Raw genomic sequence first — 22,087 nt, forward strand, 5'->3', positions numbered from 1 at the left:
CAAACATTTAAGAAGGGTCTTTGTCGTTAATTAAACTTGTAATTTGATAGCACATCAAATATGGACAGACTGGAACCTACATGTAAAAAAAAAAAAAACTTTCTAATTATGATTGTAGTTATTTTTTTAGTTAATTTATTTTGAAAATATTGAAAATCTTACATACTCCACCTTTAAACACTAAAAACATTCTTGAAATGGTCTAAGTCAGGAGGAAAGCAGTGTAGATGTTTAAACTCCATTCACGCTGCACCTATGAGGCATTCTTTATCATTTTGGTCTGCCTTTCATAAAACAAATGCTTTAATCGTTACACTAACCCCTTTTTGTTCTCTCTAATATATTAATAATCTAATTTCAGGCTGGTTGTCACGTGGTTTTAGTCGTCATGTCGGTATGTTGTGCAGCTCCGGGTCTCTTACCAAGCTGCAGCCTGTAGATTGATTTACACAAGAGAACAAACTTCATTTAAATTCCATCTGCTTTCACACATGATCCATGAAAAATCCACTTCCAGCCCATAAAAGTCGGGGGAAAAAAGGGAATCTGTGGCTGGACACCAGCTGGAGGAAGCAAACAGCTGATTGTGAAAGGAATGCAGTGCACATCAGTCTCTGCTGTCACAGCGCTGCTACGCATAAAACATAACAGCTTTGCTTGAACATTAACAACTACAGTGATGCAACATCATCAAAGACAACAAATTTTCTGGCTGTTTACTTTGTGTGATATCAGAGCAGGAAGTAGACACGATAAGCGCAGTCGGATCTCAGACTCCATGATATTCATTCAAAATCAGAGACAAACTCAACTTTTTCTCTCATATTGTTAAAACTGTGATATGTTCCATTAAATAGTCCAGTTCCTGTTGAGTCAGAGAATCACATGAATGCTTCTCTTCCCTGTTTTTATCCTGGCTTCCATCACACTTAGAACATGGTGTTTACACAGATCATGGTAAAGCTGCTTATTTGTGTTATACATGGTTGTATAAGTACTCAGATTCCTGACAATGTGCAGAAAAGCCAGACTCACTCTGTCTAAGCTGACAAGCTAAAGCTGGAATCAACAGTGATGTTCATGTTTTAATCGTTTGACATTTCTGATGCGCAAAATTCACAACTGAGACGGACCACAGAAAGAGAAAGTTGTGTGAATGGGAGACAAAAAATGACAAAACCAACAATGCTGCCATTAAAACTAAATATGAAGTTCATATCTGTCTCCCATTTATGTCTACCTGCATATAACTTTACCTAACTCATTCATTTAAGTCCGGCACCAACCTGTAAGAATACATCCATCATTTATTATCACATTATCACTCCTAATCAAAGTGAATTTCTTGATTATATGAATTTTCCCTTGTTTTACATCCAGCATTCCAGACTTGTTGGCAAATCAAGAAGAGAGAAAATCATAAACAGCACTTTGATTCACCAGATGACACATGGAAACATGATGCATAGCCTGCAGTTTGCTTTTAAGTCACTGCAAAGTGTCTTTACAGTATGGATTTTTCAGAAATCTGACATTTATTCTGTATCAGTCAAGTATTTTCAACCTGATTATATAGTCAGGAATGAATAAAGTCACTACTGATATGTACAAACTGACTGGTACTCTCAAAACCAGTTACCATGGAAACGCCACAACAAAAGACATTAGTCTATCTGCCCTTTCTTGTGAAAAACATTATTTTAACAGCAGAAACAACATTAGTAATTGATCTTATATCATTTCCTTTGTGAGTGACCATTGTATAAGTAGGATAATGCCCTCCGAGGTTTCCATTATCAGAAATTAATGGACTCAGCGGAAGCAAAGCATCGGACGGTTCGTGCCCCCGCGTCAGCCATTAATTTCTGATAATGGACACCTCGTTGGGCATTATCCCTTACTTCTCATAGAACAAACTGAAAATAACAAACATAATTTACCATTAATGTTTTACTCTCTTCACAAAACTGATGTGGCTTTTTGTATTTGTGTTGCGGCCGTTGCATTGCTGTGACACTTCAGGGCCACCATACAACTAAAGAAGTCGTAAATGTTTTGTTTATTATTTCCTCGTTTTGATTTTGTATGATTTTTATCTACATTTATATAACTCCAGAAAATATGCTCAACATGTTGGGGAAAAAAAACATACATGGATTCATTCAGACGCTAAATCACGCCTAATGATTGCTGGGGTTAGCTCCAGTTTCCCAGTGCCCTTAACTGGACCCTAAACTGGACAAAGCAGTTAAAGGGATGGATGGATGGATGGATGGATGGGTTATTTGGTTGTGAATGAATGGTGGCCATCAGTAGCCGAAATTCCTCCAGACATTCCTGCAATGTTTTCATCATGGCCTGATACTGCAGGTATAACAACTTCAGCATAACCTACATGTGTACTGTCTTCTTCTACCTACATTTTAATGTGTTATTTATTGCTCTTGCACCTATCAAAGCATGTGCAGCACTTATATTGCTCAGAAAATTCTCACGTTGCCAAGATGTTGGGGAAATAGTGGCACAGACATAGCAACTGACATGTAAACAGGCAAGTAGATATAGAGGGTTCATCCTCAGAATAAATATACAAATAATAATATAGTAAAATAATTAGATACAAATAAACACATTTTTAATCATATCAACTGTATCAACTGTAGTTCTCTAAATTTGTTACACATTGCACGTTTATTTCAAAGGTTTGACCCAGCGATTACATATTAAGTTACCATGGTGATTTAAGTTAAAATCAGCCACTTTAGTGATATAAACATCACAGATTGAAAATAATCAATTTATCTTGACCCAGTGCACACCCCCACTTTGATGATCTGCATACAGCTGCATCTTTGTCTCATCTTCAGGTTTCATGCATAAATATGAGGCAATATTTTAGGAATTCAGGAATTCTGATTTTCACTTCCATGATTGAACATTTCTCAGATTTATGAAAGCAACAATGCATAACCAGAATACCTGCATGAAAATATAAATGCACAAACATTTCTATGTAAACTGTTATTTTTCTAAAAATCTTTCATTTATTAATTTTCATTTTTTATCTTTTCACTCATTTTTTTTTTAAAGATGTCTGTCTTTTACTTGTTTTATTTTTTCTTTTTAGTTATCTTATTGTGTATTTTTCATTCTTTTTACCTGTTCTTATTATTTTTAATGACATTTTTATATTTTATTTTTTATTTTCATTTTGTGATATTTGACTCTGTGCAGCACTTTGGAGATGCTCTGCTTTTTAAATGTGTTTGATAAATAAATGGATTGGATTAGATAAACATGACCTATTGTATAATTTTATTGTAATATTTGTCCCTGATGCTGTCTTTCTTGTTTGTATTTCATTTTTTTTTCTCAATAAGGAAAAAAAAAAGGAAAAAGATTAGCAACTTTGCAACTGTAAATGATTTACACTTGAGCATTAAATAAACTTCTGCATCTGTGTCTTCATCATCTTGCTGCATCACCTGGGCAGGTAAATACAAAGAGGTGCAAAACAACACAAACCTTCACAGCAATTTTAGCTGAAAACTAAATCTAAACCACAAACACTTTGATTATCTGAAGCAGAGAGCCTTTAAAGACTTCCTTTAACCACATAAACAGACTGATTTCCCTTTGAGTCACAACGCATCAAAGAAACCGTTGTGTGGTGTGTATAACAATGTCAAAACCTGAAATAAAAACCTGACTAAGGTCATCAGGACTGAGTCTCTGGAAGAAGATTCTGCACCAAAAGCTTAAAAACATCCACCCGTATTATGAACCAAAATGCTCTGCTTATTTTATTTCCTCTTATCTTTGCTTACAGGAGAGCGGTTCTAAACCTCTGCAGCATCAAATCTGCAATAACAAGCTAAACTGATGGTTTCTACTGGTACACAGCAGAGCTAAAGCAGCAGCAAGGTGGTCTGCTTCTCTGGCATCGCCTGCAATCATCCAGCGTGTCTCTGGATAACATTCACCCCGTCTTCTCAGCGTAACACACACACACACACACACACACACACACACACACACACAAAGGCAACGCTGTGAGCGTAAACCTGCAGCCCAGTTCTGTGCCAGCTGCACTGTGACATCTTTACTGCATTTTCACACGCCTCCCAGAAAGCTTCCCCCGGATCCTCACAATGCCCTCACTGTACCCATCTGCACCAAACACGCATTTCCATACACAGCAGACTCCACATGAACACAAGCAGGAAAACATTTCCATGCACCAGTTTGCATACTGAGTTCTGTGTAACTCAAATCCGGGGGCCCTGACAGCGCCGGCTTCATAGTCTGCTGCTGACAAGAAGAACATTAAATCTGTCTGCTGTACAGTTCATGTTCAAGAGTAAGAAGAAGCCAAACCTCTGCTGCAGATCTGGAGCAGAGTCGAGCATGTTGTGGATCACTAGAAGTCCTGCTGAGGGATTTCAGTCCTGAGTGTTTGTGTCTGGATTTCATGTTCAGGTCATGAACAGCTGCATCATCTCAGGGTTCCCCCCCTCGCAGCCGGCCACAGCGGTGACAGAAAGAGGCCCCTGGGACCCGCTGATAGGAACAGATCAAGTTCAGCTCAGCTCTCATCCAGCTGTTCCTTTCTCTCACATACCAGGAGAAAAAAGGTCGGGCGGGATGAAGGTGGAAGGCAACGAGGGTCGCGTTGGAGAGGACGTCTTTGGTCATCTCGTTTTGTTACACTTTCACAAACTGTTTTCTTATTCTGTCTGGTCATAAGTCAACATCTGGCAATGTTTTCTTACACTTAAAGGATCAACATGATGCAAGAAAACTTCAAGTAACCACGCTAAGTTTAAACTCTTCTAAAAAAAAAAAAAAAAGATATTATGATAAACTGGCACGCTGACTGTATGGATACTCTTGTTGTGTTGAGAGATTTGAACTTTTTGCACCACATTTAAAGCCTTGCAGAGCACACAACACCAAACATGTCAAGCGTCTTTAAAAACATGTTTGTGTTCCCACTGGGGGGGGCAAATCGAATTGAAAAATCGAAAATCAGGACTTTTTTGCTTCAGTTTAAAAATGGATTTTTTTCCAACTAAATAAAAATAATACATTTGAATATTTTTGTCATTGTTTTTAATAATTTTTTAACTTGTCATTTTGGGCATTATAGCAGCATATTGATGGTCTGGTTGTTTTTTTCCTCGTTGAAATGAAGAACAAAATACGAGCACAAAAAAGAAAAAAAAAGTTTTATACATTTATTTTGTTTTTAATCTACAAAAATCAGCAATATCGAGGAACTGTGAGAATTGCAATTTAAAATCGAATCGGCACTCAAAATATCTTAATCGAATCGGTACAAAAGCGTATTGTCACAGTTTTTCTTATAGTAGCAGTACCTGTTTGAAATTTAATTGATTTTTATTCTAACCAAAAAGTTCTGTATTTTTTAAATCTACTTTCCCACATTTCACCTGTAAATTGGAGAAAAATCCACCAAGCTGAGGCTCATCCATCTGTTAGTCTCTAACTTGTTCTCTAATGCAGGAATGAAAACTCCTCTTCTCTGAAAACAGGAATGTTTTTACAAACCACGACAGAAAAGATGTTGTTGTGTAGCAGACAGACTCACAGGCAGCTGAGCGGATGGTGACAGCTCACCTCCTGGTCACTGATGTTTGTCAGCGGCGCAGCTGTCAAAAGACCAACTTTTTCACCAAAGCAGCCTCCAAACGCGCACCAGTCCGGGTCAAACTGGCGAGGAGCGGGGCGCGCGCCACCGCTTATAAACTTGGAACAAATCTTGCGGGTGTGAACGCTTCTATTAATCCCGACGAGTTCGCTCCGACCTGCATCACGATCCCAACAATGTACAGCGTCTGCGCTGGGGGCGCGAGCGTGCACGTGCGGGGAGTGCGAGCGCGGTCACAGGAAACGAGACAATAGCACCTCGGCCGGGACAACAGGGGAGGAGGGGGAGGAGGGAACAGGAGGCTGCAGAGAGGAAAGGGCAGAGGGTAGAGTCATAAAGTGAAGTAATCAACTAGATACACTCCAGTCCATCCATCCATCCATCCACCCATCGATTCATCCAGTCCATCTATCCATCTATCTATCCATCCATCCATCCACCCATCCATCCACCCATCTATCATCCATCTATCCATCCATCCATCCACCCGTCCATCTATCCGTCCATCCATCCATCCATCCATCCATTCATCTATCAATTCATCCAGTCCATCTATCCATCTATCTATCCATCCATCCATCCATCCACCCATCCATCGACCCATCTATCATCCATCTATCCATCCATCCATCCACCCGTCCATCTATCCGTCCATCCATCCATCCATCCATCCATTCATCTATCGATTGATCCATCCATCCATGTATTCATCCATCCATCGATCCATTCGTCTGTCCGTCCATCCATCCATCCATCGATTCATCCAGTCCATCTATCCATCTATCTATCTATACATCGATTCATCCATCCACCCATCCATCGACCCATCTATCATCCATCTATCCATCCATCCATCCACCCGTCCATCCATTTATCCATCCATCCATCCATCCACCCATCCATCCATCCACCCATCCATCTATCCATCCATCCATCCACCCGTCCATCCATCCATTTATCCATCCACCCATCCATCTATCCATCCATCCATCCACCCGTCCATCCATCCATTTATCCATCCACCCATCCATCTGTCCATCCATCCATCCACCCATCCATCTATCCATCCATCCACCCGTCCATCCATCCATCTATCCATCCATTCATCCGTCCGTCCATCCATCATCCATTCACCCATCCATCCATCCACCCATCCATCTGTCCATCCATCATCCATCTATCAGTCCATCCATCCATCTATCCATCCATCCATCCATCCATCCATCTACCCATCTATCTCTACAGAGAAGTTTAAGAAATAGTTTTTTCTTGCCAGTAACCAATAAAAACCCTATTTATTCCCCTTTCAAATGAAGCCTCATTTGTAGGGGAAATGTATTTGCGGGATGAGCATCAGGGCAGAGTATGTCTGTTGTGCTCATGAAAAACTTGTTGCATCTCCCCCTGCACATGCCAAACAGTTTATTCTGCTTTTCCATCTTGTTTTGAGCATCTGGAACTCTCGTAGTTTACAATCATATGCCTGATCAGCAGCAGCTATGCGCTACAGAGGTTAGTTGGGATGGTTGCTGCACCAAAGGTCCAACTGCAGAACCAGTTTTTGTTGGGGACCAGATCTTGTTCTGGGTTATTAAAAAAAGGATTTTTTTTTTATTTGTTCATTTATCAAGTCAAAGCTAACTTGGGGATCATTTGAATAAAAATAGAGCCAAAGCAGTCTTGTACCTGTACATAACAGACACTTTGGCAGAGAACTTTAAATCATATCTTCAAGCTGCTACTAGCAACGTTTTGCAAAAATGCTTTTTGATTCTTTCATCAAATGTCCAAAAAATACAAATGACAACACATTTTGATGTGTAAAATAGGAGGATTGTGACGATACGCTTTTGTCTCAATTCGTTTCCAATTTTTTTGAGTCAATTCAATTCAAATTCTGAGTCTCACAATTCTTTGATATCACTGATTTTTGTAGATTAAAAACAAACAAAAAAAAACGTATAGAACTTCTTTTTGCTCGTCCTTTTCTTGATTTCTTTTAGGAAAAAACAGTCAGACCATCATTCTGCTGCTACAATGCCAGAGAAGACAAGTAAAAAGATCAATAAAAATAATAAAAATGACAAAAATTTTATAATGGATCATTTTTATTTATTTAAAAAAAAAAAAAAAAAAAGATTTTAAAATTGTAAAGCAAAAAATCCCAATTCATGATTATTCGATCCGATTTTCCCAGCCCTATAAAATAGTGTACCACCAAAAAGGTGATTCACAAAGAGCTATTTGCTGCAAAGTTGTCAACTCAGCCTGGTGTGCAGTAAGACAATACCTCTACTGCCAGCTCAGTGTCTGAAAGTGATGTCCATTAAAATAATTTGAGATTGTCTATATCAGGACTGCCCAAGTTCGGTTCTTGATCCCCGATCCTGCTGCTTTTAGACGCAACACACTTGAATTCCCTCTTCTGCGTGATGTTCGGCTCTGCCGAGGCCTGGTAACAGCCATTCATTTGGATCAGGTGTGATGGACAAGGGTTGCATCTGAAAGTTTCAGGATGAGAGACCTCGAGGACCGAACTTTGGCATCTCTGTTCTATTTGGAAGGATGGAAGTGAAGAAGCCATTTTTAAGGAAGCAGAGGAGGGACAGAAGACTGAGGCGTACCCAACGGAACAAGAACTGGGCTAAAAATCAGTGGCAACAGGTCTGGTGAGTGATGAATCCTCCCCAGTACCTGGACATTACGAAGATCCAAAGAAATATACTTCAAGAAGACTAGAAAACTTTTTACGAAGACTAAGTGAAGAAACAAAACCTTTCCAAGAAAGTTCAGACTGTAAAATAAATCTGTTTGAACCAGTTATTGAATTTGAGCTCATTAAATTGTGCTGTTTGCCTTTTATGATGCATTTCCAGTTAAATAATGTCAGTGAATAACCAGCAGCAGACTTCTTGGACCAGTGTCCAGGTTTTAGATGTTTCCCTGCTCCTACTCAGTGGATTTAAAGGAAACTATCGCCAGGCCCTCAATGACCCGCGGATTTGACATTTGTGTTGCAGCAGGGAAACATCTGATATCTAAAGAAATGAAACACTTTGGCATGGTGCTATAGTCTAACCCAGTATCTCCCAGTAGCTGCTTTAACATGGAGCCCTTTTGATCTGATCAAACATCCAATCAGAATAAAGATGTATCATGTAAACACCTCAGCTGATCCAATCAGCCTCTAAAGAATTATCAGTCTGGTTGGGAAAATGAACCATGTAAACACTCATTCTGATGGTTTATTTGCTGTTTCTGTGCATGCTTGAATCAGTTTGTTTGTGCCCTTCAGCAGACTATCTGCTGCAGGGCTTCTTGTCTCTAATGGTGGCGAGTGAAACACTGTACAAAGTCAAATTTGTTGAGTTGTGCAGGCTGAATAGCTTTGTGTTTAACGATGCACCCCGCTAAAAATGAACCAAGTTTCCAATTCTACCAATTCTAGTGGGCTCACCTGGTGTGGACGTATCCGAAAGGCCTATTTATGCTTCTTAAATGGGGACATCTGCTTCAAACGGTGTCACAAGTCGTCTCACTTATTCGTCCCTTACGTTGCCACAGCTCTCAAGTCAGCTCATCCACTAGAGGGCAGTGCTGAGTTTGGAGTTCATTTCCGCTAGTGCAGCGCTATAAAGTTGTTTACAACCATCCAAAAACATCAGAAGAAGAAGAATAAAATCATAAATGTTACTTTTTTTCTTTGCTCTTCTCGTCTTCTGCATCTCTTTTTTCTTTGGGTGCTTTTTGTTTTGCAGTTTCTCAGTTGTCTTCTTCTCTGGTTTGTTCCCTTCACTGGTAGCATGTAAGTAACTCAACACTGCCCCGCAGGTTCCGGTGGTCTTGCTCCATTTTCTGCATCAAGCGACTGATAACTAAGCCCTTTGGGAAATAAAATTATGCACGTAACTAACGCAGGGGACGGACAAAACTGTCTATCCTTCTACGTATCCACCTTTTGTGCCGGGCTCAAATGGGCTTTAAGGGTTTGTGTACAGCAAAGAGTGACTAAACTTCCTGTTGCCAATGTCAGACACCATCCAAACAATCAACTGGCTTCAGATAATCTGACAGACCTACAGGGAAAAGGTTGCACAAGAAAAGAAAGTGTAATAAAAACTCAAATAGAAGTGCCATCCAGTGGGGACCAGTTCCGCCCTAGTAACATAGACTGTTGTCTGAGATGAGCAGCGCTGTGCTATTTTGGCGGATCAAAGTGCTGCCACACCATACAACACAATCATCATGTCTGAGGCTGCTAATAGTTATTTTTAACCAGGTGACAGGAGGGTGTTTTTGGACAGGTTCCCATTGTGTTCAGGCTTGCACTGGTTTTGCAGTGTGTGGGTGTGTTAGTGAAACACAGAGAGAGGCTCTTGACAGAGGGGAAGTGGTCTTCGGGGGTACCGTCTGGCAGGCTGTTCACTTCACAATAGCTGCAGGGAGGACAGGATATCCTGCTTAAAACTGAGGTCACACACACAATACTATACACACTTACATAGTAGATTTATCCTTCGGCGTTGCCGTGTTGAACGTGTGTTTATAGAAGTGTGAGTCACACTCTGATCAAAGCATATTTCCTCCGTCATGTTTAATAACTTTATTTGATTCCTGTATTTTTATTTAGTTACCTTCAACTCCACCTGGCGATGACGTCCAAAAATCATTTTAAAAAGCAACAAATAATTCAGATCAAATATATGTTTCAGCATATGTGCCCCCCCCCACCCCCTACACACACACGGTATATTCTAACCTACTGATTTTTTTTCCAGACTGGCTTCTTGTCTTGTAAAACTCGACCTCTGAATCCGTCCTCTCCCAGTTGGTTCATTTTATCTGATAACTGGGAAAGGTTTGCTGTTTAAGGGATATTTTACAGCCTTCCAGACATAAAGTGAATTCATGGATAACCAGCAGTATTTGTAAGTGAGTGTTGGTGTCAGCATGTTACCGTACCGACGAGACTCGGATGGTTTAATGTTCAGTGTTTGATGAAGAGAACATAACTAAGAAAACAAGTTTTTGTTCATTATTCCTTCTGAAGTAATGAATGAATAAAATTAAGTATTAAGATGTTATTTTGTTCCAATATTACTTGAACAGATTTTGTTTTATTATAAAGTGATGTTCAAGCGTTAAAACACCTGAAAGGAATTCGAAAAATGACTGCAGTTCGCTTTAAGTTATAAGCCCCCCCGATCCTCCCCCACATCATCATCTGGTCATAGTTTAACCCAATTCATGCTGTTATTTCTTGCACTTTTTGTGCCAACTTTTACTTCCATCAGTATGTGTCTCTAATCGTAGCGTACTGATGGTTGTGGAGAGATCTTCCAGGTTTCATCGTTCTTGGTTTAAATTTTATTCCGTTTGATTTATAACAAACCAGAGCAGGCGGATTTATACACTGTGCTTTTTCTTTTCCTTTGTTGTTTTCAGGTTTAATATAAGAAATAAGAGATATATAAATAAAAGAGAAGAGCAAAACCAACATTTTCCAGGTGATTTGATTAGTTTATGGCATTTTTTCATCTACACCAACATTAATACTTCTTCCCCTGAATGATTGTACTGTGTGCATTTATGTCTTTAATACAAGTCAGTATGGAATAAAATACAATTCAAAAAGAACTTCACATCTTGAAAGACAAAAATGGTAAAATGGATGCTTTTTAAAAGTACAGAATAATTAAACTACACACAAGATTATTTACACTCATTTAACATAAAATAAAAGAAAAGAAAAGACTATGCATAAATAATGTGATAAATATGCTGAAACATAGTAACCTGCATTAAACCAGTAAAATTACTGGTTTAATACTTCTGTGGTTGACCTGATTTTTATCCCAGATTTCTCTTGTGTTATTACATGATCATAAAAATGTAAAAGCACTAATGTTTAAGGTCTATGTTGCTTTATTTGCCTCTTTTTGGGCGAAATTAATCTTTGATTCAACTCCACCACCTACTTTAGAGCCTTAAAGTTGCTTTTTCCTTCTGGTGTTTTAACTCAAAGTTACAATAAAATTAAATGTGTAAAGAATTAAATTTCTGCAGAAGATGATGGATGGTCACAGTTTAAAACATCTATTAATAGGCAACAAAAAGAACAAGTAGCCTGAATAAAACTGCTCGTATGTAATGAATTATTTCTGGTTTCACATTTTTACAGACCTCTGATAGTTTTGTGTATTATCTTCTAATTGACAGTGACAGATGTGAAGCAGAGAAATAAGTTTTCACTAACAGTCTGCAGGTGTGTTATCAGGTTAAATACATAAAGTTTCACAAATGTAAAATAACACAAATGTGTTATTTTATCTTTTATTATGTTCAGATTTAGCATTTATTCTGCATTAGAGAAACTATGTGAAATGTATGTATGAAATGATATGTAGAAAATTACAATATAAAGTCTGTATCTTTTGAGATGAGGGATGACACTTTTAGACACATCCTTTCTGCAACGCAGCTGTATCAAATGGCTGAATCTCCTCATCAGCATGTCCTTCAGCTCTGCAGAGGCCTCATAATGAGACAGTCGTCTGATTCAGGTGCGTCGGAGAAGAGTTACATCTAAAAGTTGCAGGACGGCAGATCTCCATCTCTGTTTTTAGATTTATCAAAAGCAAAGTTGATAATCTAAACATAAACTGTCCTCGGTATAGAGAAACAGCCTGTCCGACTGCACAGCAACAGATGTTGTCCCTCTTTTATAATAAAGTTCTTTTTCTGTGCTTGTTTTAAAGGAACCTTTTTTAAATTGAAGCCTAAATATCGTCTTTGTTTTCTCACAGTGGACAAAGATAAAAGAACTGGTGCTAAAGAGATCATATGAGTCTTGTTGACTCCATTTAGCCCAGTGTTTCTCAGTCCAGGTCCACAGGACCCCCCTGCGCTACATGTTTTACAGGTAATCCTACTTTAGGTAAAGATCTCGGTAACATGCTGCAGAAATCTTGATGAAGAAGTTCAGTACCCTGACTCAGGGTTTTTACATGAGGAAGTCCAACGCCGCCCTACCTTGACCTCTTCCATCACATCTGCCACCGTTATCAGTCTGAACTTATCCCTCTGGATCTTTTACACACGTAAAATGGTTCATTTCATCATTTACTTTTCCAACTTGGGCCGTAATTCTGATGCAACGTGCTGCTCCAGTGAATCCAGACAAGCTTCATCTATTTGACTGGTTACCAGTGCAGGTCCCACTCTTATTACATAAAGTCATTTAATGTGAAAACCAAAGACACCTCAAAGTGCTTTTGAGATCAAAACTACTGACTCCATTCAGAGATGTGCGCTCTTTTCATGCAGTCATTAAATGTTTCCTCTTCTGTGCAAGATCCTTATGGTTCTGTGGGAAACTATTCCATTATGAAATCAATATTAGTCCTTAAAATCCAATACTTTGACCCAATCAGGGCCTATTAGTGTTGCTCTGCTTCCATCCTGTCCTAACCACAAGGAATGTACACTTCCTCCACTTAGTGAGGGGTTTTATGTCTCCTCCATCATCCTGGAACTGACCATGACAAGAATTTATATAAGGTATTACTTCCTTCAAGGGCTGCACGGTGGAACAGTGGTTAGCACTGTGGCCTCACAGCAAGCCTGGGGAAGGGTTCGGTCAGTGGCCTTTCTGTGTGGAGTCTGCATGTTCTCCTCGTGTATGCGTGGGTTCTCTCTGGGTACTCCGGCTTCCTCCCACCATCCAAAGACATGCATGCTAGGTTAATTGGTTACTCTACATTAGGAGTGAGTGTGTGTGTGTGTGAGTGGTTGTTCGTCTCTGTGTTGCCCTGCGATGGACTGGCGAGCTGGGATAGGCTCCAGCTTCCCAGCGACCCTGAAGTGGATTAAGTGGTTCAGAAAATGAACGAATGAATGTATTACTTCCTCTGACTGTGACATGGAGTAATATCTTTAAAACAAAATTGTACTAGATGATTATCCAACTGGCCTGATGACAGATGTCTCAAGTACTGACAGACATACTTGATACAATACAATGTGTGTTAGGTGCACGACCGTGCGTGTATGTATATGCAACTTTCAGTCCATGTGAATGTGTTTGCACCGACCGTGTGTGTGTGTGTGTGTGTGTGTGTGTGTGTGTGTGTGTGTGTGTTTAAACCCTTAACATCTTAACAGTACTGTCAGTATCTAAAGTCCAGACCATCAAAGACTCTGTTGACGTGCCATAATTTAATAAAGCAGGAGACATTTAAGTTTGGGCTGGAGGGGAGGAACATCTGCCAGTCCCAACCTCATCCCTCCTCTTATGTATGTTTGGTGACGGTAACTAAGCTGGGCTGCCCTGGCCAGGGCTTTGTGAGTCACACCAACCAGAACAAAGACCCCATTACTGCAGCCTCCCTCCTCCACCCTCCCTCTCTTCTTCTCCTCTGTCTTTCTCTTCTTTAATGCAATGATGAGTGTATTTCCTTTTCTTTCCTCCCCTCGCCTCCGTCGATCCTCTTTCACTGGCTCCAGTAGGGTTTAGGGGGTAACCCCGTCGTGCCATACATACCTCTGCCCTGACAACAGAGCTGCACAAAGGCAGTACAACACAGGAGCTTTTTAAGCTTTATGGACTGATATTAACATTAGCGTAGAAGGTTGTTCTGAGTGTGTAGGTCTGGAGCTGACCCTGTTAGATGGCGTTCAGGTCCGGACCAGATCAGAAACCAGTTCGGCAACGGCGGAGAGAAGCCCAGATCAATGCTGCTGGTTAAGTCTGAGGCCACAGATGGGAGGAAACTCTGCAGCTCCAGCCTGAGACGAAGCAGAAGCTGTTTACCCCACAGCACTGATGGAGTGCAGCATGAGCAGCCATGGGTGAGTGCTCGTCCTCCAGACTGAGAGGCGAGGCAGACTGGCTGACCAGTTTGACCCCAGCCTGCGAGACGGAGCTGCTCGTCTCTGATGTAACAGGCTGATTTACCTACGTATAAATTCAGCCGTCAAAGATTTCATCTGTTCTTTTCCCAAACATGGTCTTCTGAAGGGGCAAACTGGCACAACTGAACTGGATAATTGAATCTAGTTCAGTTCTCATCTGCTCTGTTGGCATACTGCGCCAGATAGGAGATCTTCACTAACCGAGAGGATTTAGAGATATGGTCAGGCAGACAAAATCCCTTAATGTTCCTGACGACAAAAGCAAAGACGAGCACGGTGCTCCCAGCGTGGCAGGGCAACACTTAGAGCTTCTTTTCAGCACAACATAAACTGTAAACATCGATAAATTTGATCGCAAACTCACAAGAACTTTCCAGATGTCTGCTTTAAGGACGACAGATTAGCTAATTATTCCTTCTTTGCTGTCTTTTGTTGAATGTTGAATGTCTTTAATGTCATTGCATGTTTACAATGAAATTGAAAAAGTGCAAACCATCATAAGCTGTAAAGAAAGAGGTAAAATAAATATAAATGTATAAAATTACAAACATATAAGAATATAAAAAACGGTGGTAATAAATACATTTATGCAGCGTTTAATGCCTTAATGGCATTGGCATAAAAACAGTTTTTGAGGTTTTTTTGTTTTTGTTTTTTAGTGTCCTGTAGAGTTTACCTGAAGCTAGCAGCTCAAAAAGTTTCTGTCCAGGGTGAGTGCGATCCCTGAGGGCCTGTTTGGCCCTCCTGAGGCAGTGCTGGATGTGCATATCTTCCTGAGACGGTTGCATCATAGCATCATGTAAAAATGGAGCTATGGTAAGTTTTTAGATGTGTGTGTTTACTCCTTACTGTGCAACACAATCCAGTCTTCCCTCTGATCAGATTCATTCTGACTATTTATCTATTCAGACACTGGATTCTGTGTGCATTTCATTTGTTTTGCTTGTGCTGGAAGAAGGAAGCGTCCTCCTCCACATATAAAGCTGGAACTCGACTCTTTTAGCCAGATAGCCCAGCTGCTGGTGATGTTGCCTTGGTAATGTGTCTCCATGAGTTTGGGGGCTGCAGCCTCTGAAGGAGCGCTGAAGACTGTTTTTGGCTCTTAAGGCTAAATATCAACAGGCTTTTGGCAGAACTGAGAGCTCCACCTTTCATAAACGGAGGCCCTGAAATGACTTCAAGGTCTAAGAACAGAAATAGTTTCCAGTACAGATTCTGAAGGAGCAAATATTTCCTGTTTGTGATAATTATTTATTAACATAATGAACTTTTGATTTTGTTAAGACGCCCTGTTCTCGTCATTGTGGTCACTGCTATGTCCAGATGAGTATTTTTGCAGGAATATTATGTTGCCATGGGGACATTGCCTTTTAAAATCAATTTAGTTGTTCCTTGATGTTTATTAACCCTTTCATGCATGAATGAATAAAAAAAAAACCAAAAAACAATGCATTTTTAAAAACACAATACTTTACTTCTACAGACATATGCAATGATGCTTTTTTGTTTATTAGATGTTTAGAATTTATCATGATTTATGATTTATTTTAATGTATTCTATAAAATATTTATAATATATAATCAGAATAATTTGATGTAAATCTTCTATGTAATATAGCTGTATCATTTTCTTCTTAAACTTGCATTATTACATTATGTTCAATTATATTATTATTTATTCTCCAATGAGAGGAAATGTATTGGATGACACACTAACACCTATTGAAGTGGTTTATTTACAAAAATACCATCCTCATTCATGAAAATGCAAGAAAAAATCTTGTAAATAGGTCTCCACTATAAGGCCACTATGCATAAAAGGGTTGTTGTAAAGTTTTGTTCAATGGAAAAAAAAAACTGTTTTTATGCAGTGTTTATACCCATAATTTCATAATGTTCCAACTCTGCTTCTAACCATTGTAATCATGTTGTTTAATTTTGTTTCTATTCAACGATAATTATTTTGGTATAGTTATGAAACCAGCAGCAGTCAGTAGTGTGCACAGATAGACACTAGGTGGTGCTAGAGAGCTTGTCCCCTTTGACCTATGGATGCTAAAGTACTTTCATCATAGTTTCTTTTCTCTTTAACAGTGTGCATCAGGGGTCTCTAACTCTGGTCTTCGTGAGCTTCCATCCTGCATTAGTGTGTGTTCAGGCTGAGACATACCTGACCCAAATCTTAGGCTCGTTAACAGGCAGCTGTTGGAGAACCTTTTCATTTGAATCAGTTGTGTTGTAGCAGGGAAACATTAAAACCTGCAGGATGGTAGCTCACAAGGACTGGAGATGGAGACTCCTGGTGTACATACTGCATGTGGTCCATGTTGGCCTGGTCTTGGACTAAATGGGGGGTGGGGAAACTCATTCTCACAGAAATTTCCAAATCATCATTTTCACCTCTAATCTATAATCCGAGCCTGTCACTTTGTTTATTCTGAACTCGCCATCACAGCAAACAGCCCTCCACTTTCATCCTTTAAAGTCTACAAAGCACAAAGGAGTCGAACAAGGCATGTTGTTAGCCTCAAGTCCAACATTATTTTAGCTGTGAGTGACAGCCGCAGCAGCAAAGCCACTGTGTGGGGTTACCACTGCCAACCAGAGAGCATCGTGGGAAGGAAGTGGCCACCCCTCTTTAGTCTGTTGTTCCTGGCTTTTCACGCTTAACTGATTAGTTCCAGGAAAACTTGAAGCTGTAGCTACACCCAGATATACACACACTGAAGCAGTCCTAGTAGTGAGCATGGTGTGGAAGCGGAGTTCCTCCATCCTCCTGCAGTTTAGTTTCAGCTGCTCTCCGCTTCCTCCTGCTGGACACAACCACCGCTGCAAGGACAAAAAAGTCTGCATGAAAAGTGGAGCTGAGTTCTTTGACTTCTTTCTATCTGTGTCAGCGCAGATGCTTCTTGTAAATGTGGTGTGTGAACACATTCTTCAAACAAACGCAAGCAGTTTCCTTACAGGAAGTGCAGATTTGATGTTTGTCGTCCTCAGTGACTGATTTGTGCAGCAGAACGGTGATTGCAGAAGCTGATATCTCCAACCCCAGTCTGTCACAGAAATGCTTCAAAGCTATGCGTCTTATCAGCTTGACCTATGTTTGACTTGTTTACACACAAAACACACTTCCCCTCTCTGTGTGTGTGTGTGTGTGTGTGTGTGTTTGGATGTGTTAAATAGAAGCAAATGAAGAAGCTGCGTGGAAGGAAGACATTAAACAAATTAAAATGAAGCCATTTCCATTCATTAGAGAGAAAAAAAAATGCTTGTTTGGTTGCAGCAAATGTACTTCTCACATGAATAAGCTGTGAGAACGAGCGTGCACGTGGACCCAGAGATGCTCTGATCAGGCTAATGTGACCTGACCTCTACATGAGAAGTTAAGGGAGCATGATGGGATGGGACTGAGGGGGCAGGGAAAGATTACGGTCCTGATTGGGGGGGGGGGGGGGGGGGGGGTCATGTAGAATCAGGCTCGCCAGGTGAGTAGATATGATTCTGCTTTCTTTTGCTGTTATTGCCCAGTCTCTGTGACAGATTGTTGGCAGGACTTCAGAGGAATTTTAACCAGATGATGAACTCTTAGTTGTTAAATGTTGCATTTGTAACCTGGTAGAGCTGTAGCACCATTTTGTTCTTGTGTGGTTGCTGTGGAAGTGTGTGTGGGTGTGGTGAACCAGGTGTTTTCCATCTGCTAGCGAATCACTGTCTTATCTAAGCGGCAGACACACAACATTCTGGCTCTCTGTGGCTTGGTGAATTGTGTCCAGGTGGGCTCAGAGGGAGACCTGCAGGTTCTGCTCAGGAGGAGGAATGGCAGAGGTCTGAGTCGGTGGTTCACGGCTGACAGACCAACACCTGCATAAGCTTTAGTACTGCTAGCCTGATGTAAGGCTTTTCCATGCGGATAGGAGCTGCATAACTCGCCCAACCTCCTCCAATGACTCTTCCCAGTTTGCCTACTGGCACACCTGCACTGAAGGACATTTGCCTTTTTTAAATTAATTTAATTTTAACTATTGTAATAAAACTTACCCTTTTAAGTTTGATTCTGCCTGGTTGGTCAGAAGTGACCGGCGTTACACATGACTTATTTCATGAGCCTTTCAAATGTGAAATGAAGGAATATTTAGCAAAAAAATGCACAAAGCTGTAAAATGTAAATGTATTTACAACATCTTTCATCATTGTAAGCTTGGTGAACTATAAAACACGCACAGCCTGACCTTTAAAAATTAATTTAATAGTTTATGTTAAAGAAGCTAAGTCGTGATGCATTGTCTAGAACAGACTTTACACTTTCGGTTGTTTCGTTACAAAAAAAAAAAAACGGTATCAACTCGCGACCTTGCAGTCAAAAGGCTGTGCCCTTTTGGGGCACCAGAGACTTATATATGCGTCACCTGCCCAGGTAGCAAAACAGCGCCCCGTAACAGCAACACATAGAATATCAGTTGAACAAAACAGTTTTTTATGAGAAATAAAATGTACATTTGTTCACTTAGAAAAGCAAAGGAAGGCTAATTTATTCATATCACAGTTTAGCAACAAGGTGATTAAAAATACATTTAAAAAAAAAAAGAAAAAAAAACTTAATTTAAATTAAATTAAATTTGAAAAATATATTAAGAATAAAATAAAATAAAACTCTTATGTTGAGGAAAAACAACCAAATTTCTCTTGTTCAAATAATCAAACGCAGAAACTCTTCCAGAACAGCTGCTGTAAACCTGCAGCTTTCTGTACATAGAAATGACAGCAGCTTTCTTTGTTTTACTGGATTTTTTCTGCCTCTGGAGGAAAGAAAGCAAACATCTTCCAGATGACTTAAAGGTTCCTGAAGTACTGGAAGAAAACCAGTGCAGAGACCTCAGACGTCTTGCTGATGGGGGAAAATGTTCACTTTTCTGTCTGTAAAAACCTGAAGCTTTTATGAAGCTTTTATGAAGATGAATGATGAGTAAGAATGTTTTTGTGAGGATTATAATCCTCTACGATTATAATGACTGTTTTTTGTTTGGGTTTTGTTTTTTTAAATGTCCATGGTTAAAAATTCATTTTCATGATCTTCGAAATGTTAAATGTGACAGAAAATTGAACTAAATACTCGAAATGGCAGACAGGTGACTAATAAACCAATGTTCACTATAGGTTTGATCAGTTTTCTGTGGAGATGGGAGAAACTTACAGACCAGGAGGGACATCCATCACTGCAGGATTAGGAAGATATTTTAGTAGAGATGCACCGATCCACTTTTTTGGAGTTCCGAACCGATACAGATATCTGAAACTTGAATATCAGCCGATACCGATATTTGCAGACACAAAATCTGTTTATATAAACATTATTGTGACTATGGTTATTATTGCTGTTATAACTGTATAAGATTTCATTAGGTTGTAATAAATGACCCATCCTTTCTGAAGTTACCTCACCAATACAAACATAATAACATTACAGATCGAACAATTTTTTTCTGATTCGGCACATTTTACCTAAATACAACTATAAACGTGTGGTTTTGAAACAAAGACTGAGCTTTTAGTGAAACAAAAATGTCACATTTTAACATTCAAGGCTTTTATATTTCTTTAAAAAAACATGTCCGAAGCATGTCATCAAACACATCTGCGCTGGCTTGACTCGTGTGGTATCGGCACACTTTTATTAATACCAAGTACGAGTACACACACTTGGTATCGGTATCGGTGCATCCCTATATTTTAGGATGAAATAACTTCTAATTACTGACCATTCCTCGCTGAAAGTCACACATCACCTCCTGGGAATCTGCCAAAGCTCATCAAATTGACTCTGAGTGTGAGAAGTAAAGCCCATCCATGTGGTGAAACACAAATGATAACTAGTTGGTTCTTTCTGTCAATGCTCCATCTTTACACTCTAACATGTTGTTGGCAACATCTTTCTGGAAAGACGGAGGCAGATAATTACTATTCTGCATCTCCAGAGTGGAAGTGATGTCTGGTTTTGGCGAACATGAAGACAGTCCAGTGTTTTAATGATATGAGCTCTTTCTCTTCAGCGGCTTCCTGATGAAGATGGAATAATGCAGCCATGAATCCATGAGCCAGAACATCCTCCTGACGTAGAAGGAGAGAGTAGGGAGGTGAGTCTGCTGTTCGAAGTCCTGCAGATGTTTTAAGTGCAGCAAAGACATGAGTTCGAGCAGCACGAGCATCCAAACCAGGCGGCAGCTGAGCTGTGCGAAGTGTGAAGTTCTGAATCTCCGGGTCTGCTGAGGCCAGTGCGACACCAGCATGGCCTCCAGTCCCAGTAGACCCAGCAGGAGCAGAGACACCAGGTGGTGTGCATCAAGCAGCTGCTGGCAGAACATACTCACAGTGTCCCTCCACCAAACTGACCGCTCCCCGTCCACCCCCCACCTGCACAGAGTCCCTCCCAGCCGAAGAACCCAGTGCAGCGCCACAAGGCCGTCTGTGAGGGCCAGCTGCCCCAGAAACACTGTGGAGGGCTTGGTGGAGATATTCGGGGAGCCCAGCAGCAGCAGGGCCCGGAGGCTGAACATGCAGCCCACCAGCAGGGGGAGGCCGGCTCCATGTGGGAACAGCAGCACAGTTAGCAGCTTCAGCAGCAGAAAGCGGCGCAGCCGTCCTCTGTGGGTGGGAAACACCCCCTCTGTGACCGAGCCAGGCCAACAGCGCGAACTCTGTTCCCAGACTGACATCAAAACGGGATGAGATCTGCAGAGAGTTAGAGCAGTGTTTATCAACCTTTTTTGAGCCAAGGCACACTTTTTCTCACTGAAACATCACAAGGCACACCACAAACCAAAGAAAAGTCCATATTATTAATATAAAGTCCACCTCGTTGGAGCCTTTTGAATGGAAATCAGATGAAGACAAGAAGAAGGAATTTTATTATCTTTCACTGGGGCCTGTTTGGATGAAGACACAGCTGCTTTTTAGACCAATGAGGTGAAATTGGATCATTTCTCAGGGCACACTAGTGTACCACGGCACAGTGGTTGAAAAAAAAAAGAGTGAGAGTTTAGCTCCGTGACACACATGCCTCATTTATAAATATTGTCTGTATGTGCACACACAGGTTCAGCTGTTTCACACACACCTTCTTCTTTATGATGATGATGATGCAGTCATTAAATAATCGCAGTAAACGTGCAAGTTTTACAAGCGTCAGTAAAGATTAATCAAATTAAAGTTTAACTCGCTGAGCAGCTGCAAGTTCCAGCAACATGCAGTCATCATGTTTTTAGTAAAAAATTTCTCTTTTTTTTTAAAAATACATATAAATAAATAAATAAAAATTAAAAAGAAAAAAGTAAATAAATTAATTGATAAATAAATAGATAAATTAATAAAATATAAAAAGAAAATAAAAAGAAAAAAGTAAAAAATAAGAGTCTCATATCTGCAACATCGTGCAAATCAATGAGAAAAATGGGTTTAATCAATCCAGTTTATTGTCTGATTCATGTCAATATGACTGCTTCCATATCA

This window comes from Telmatherina bonti (assembly GCF_933228915.1).
Source record: "Telmatherina bonti genome assembly, chromosome: 12".
NCBI lineage: Eukaryota > Metazoa > Chordata > Actinopteri > Atheriniformes > Telmatherinidae > Telmatherina > Telmatherina bonti.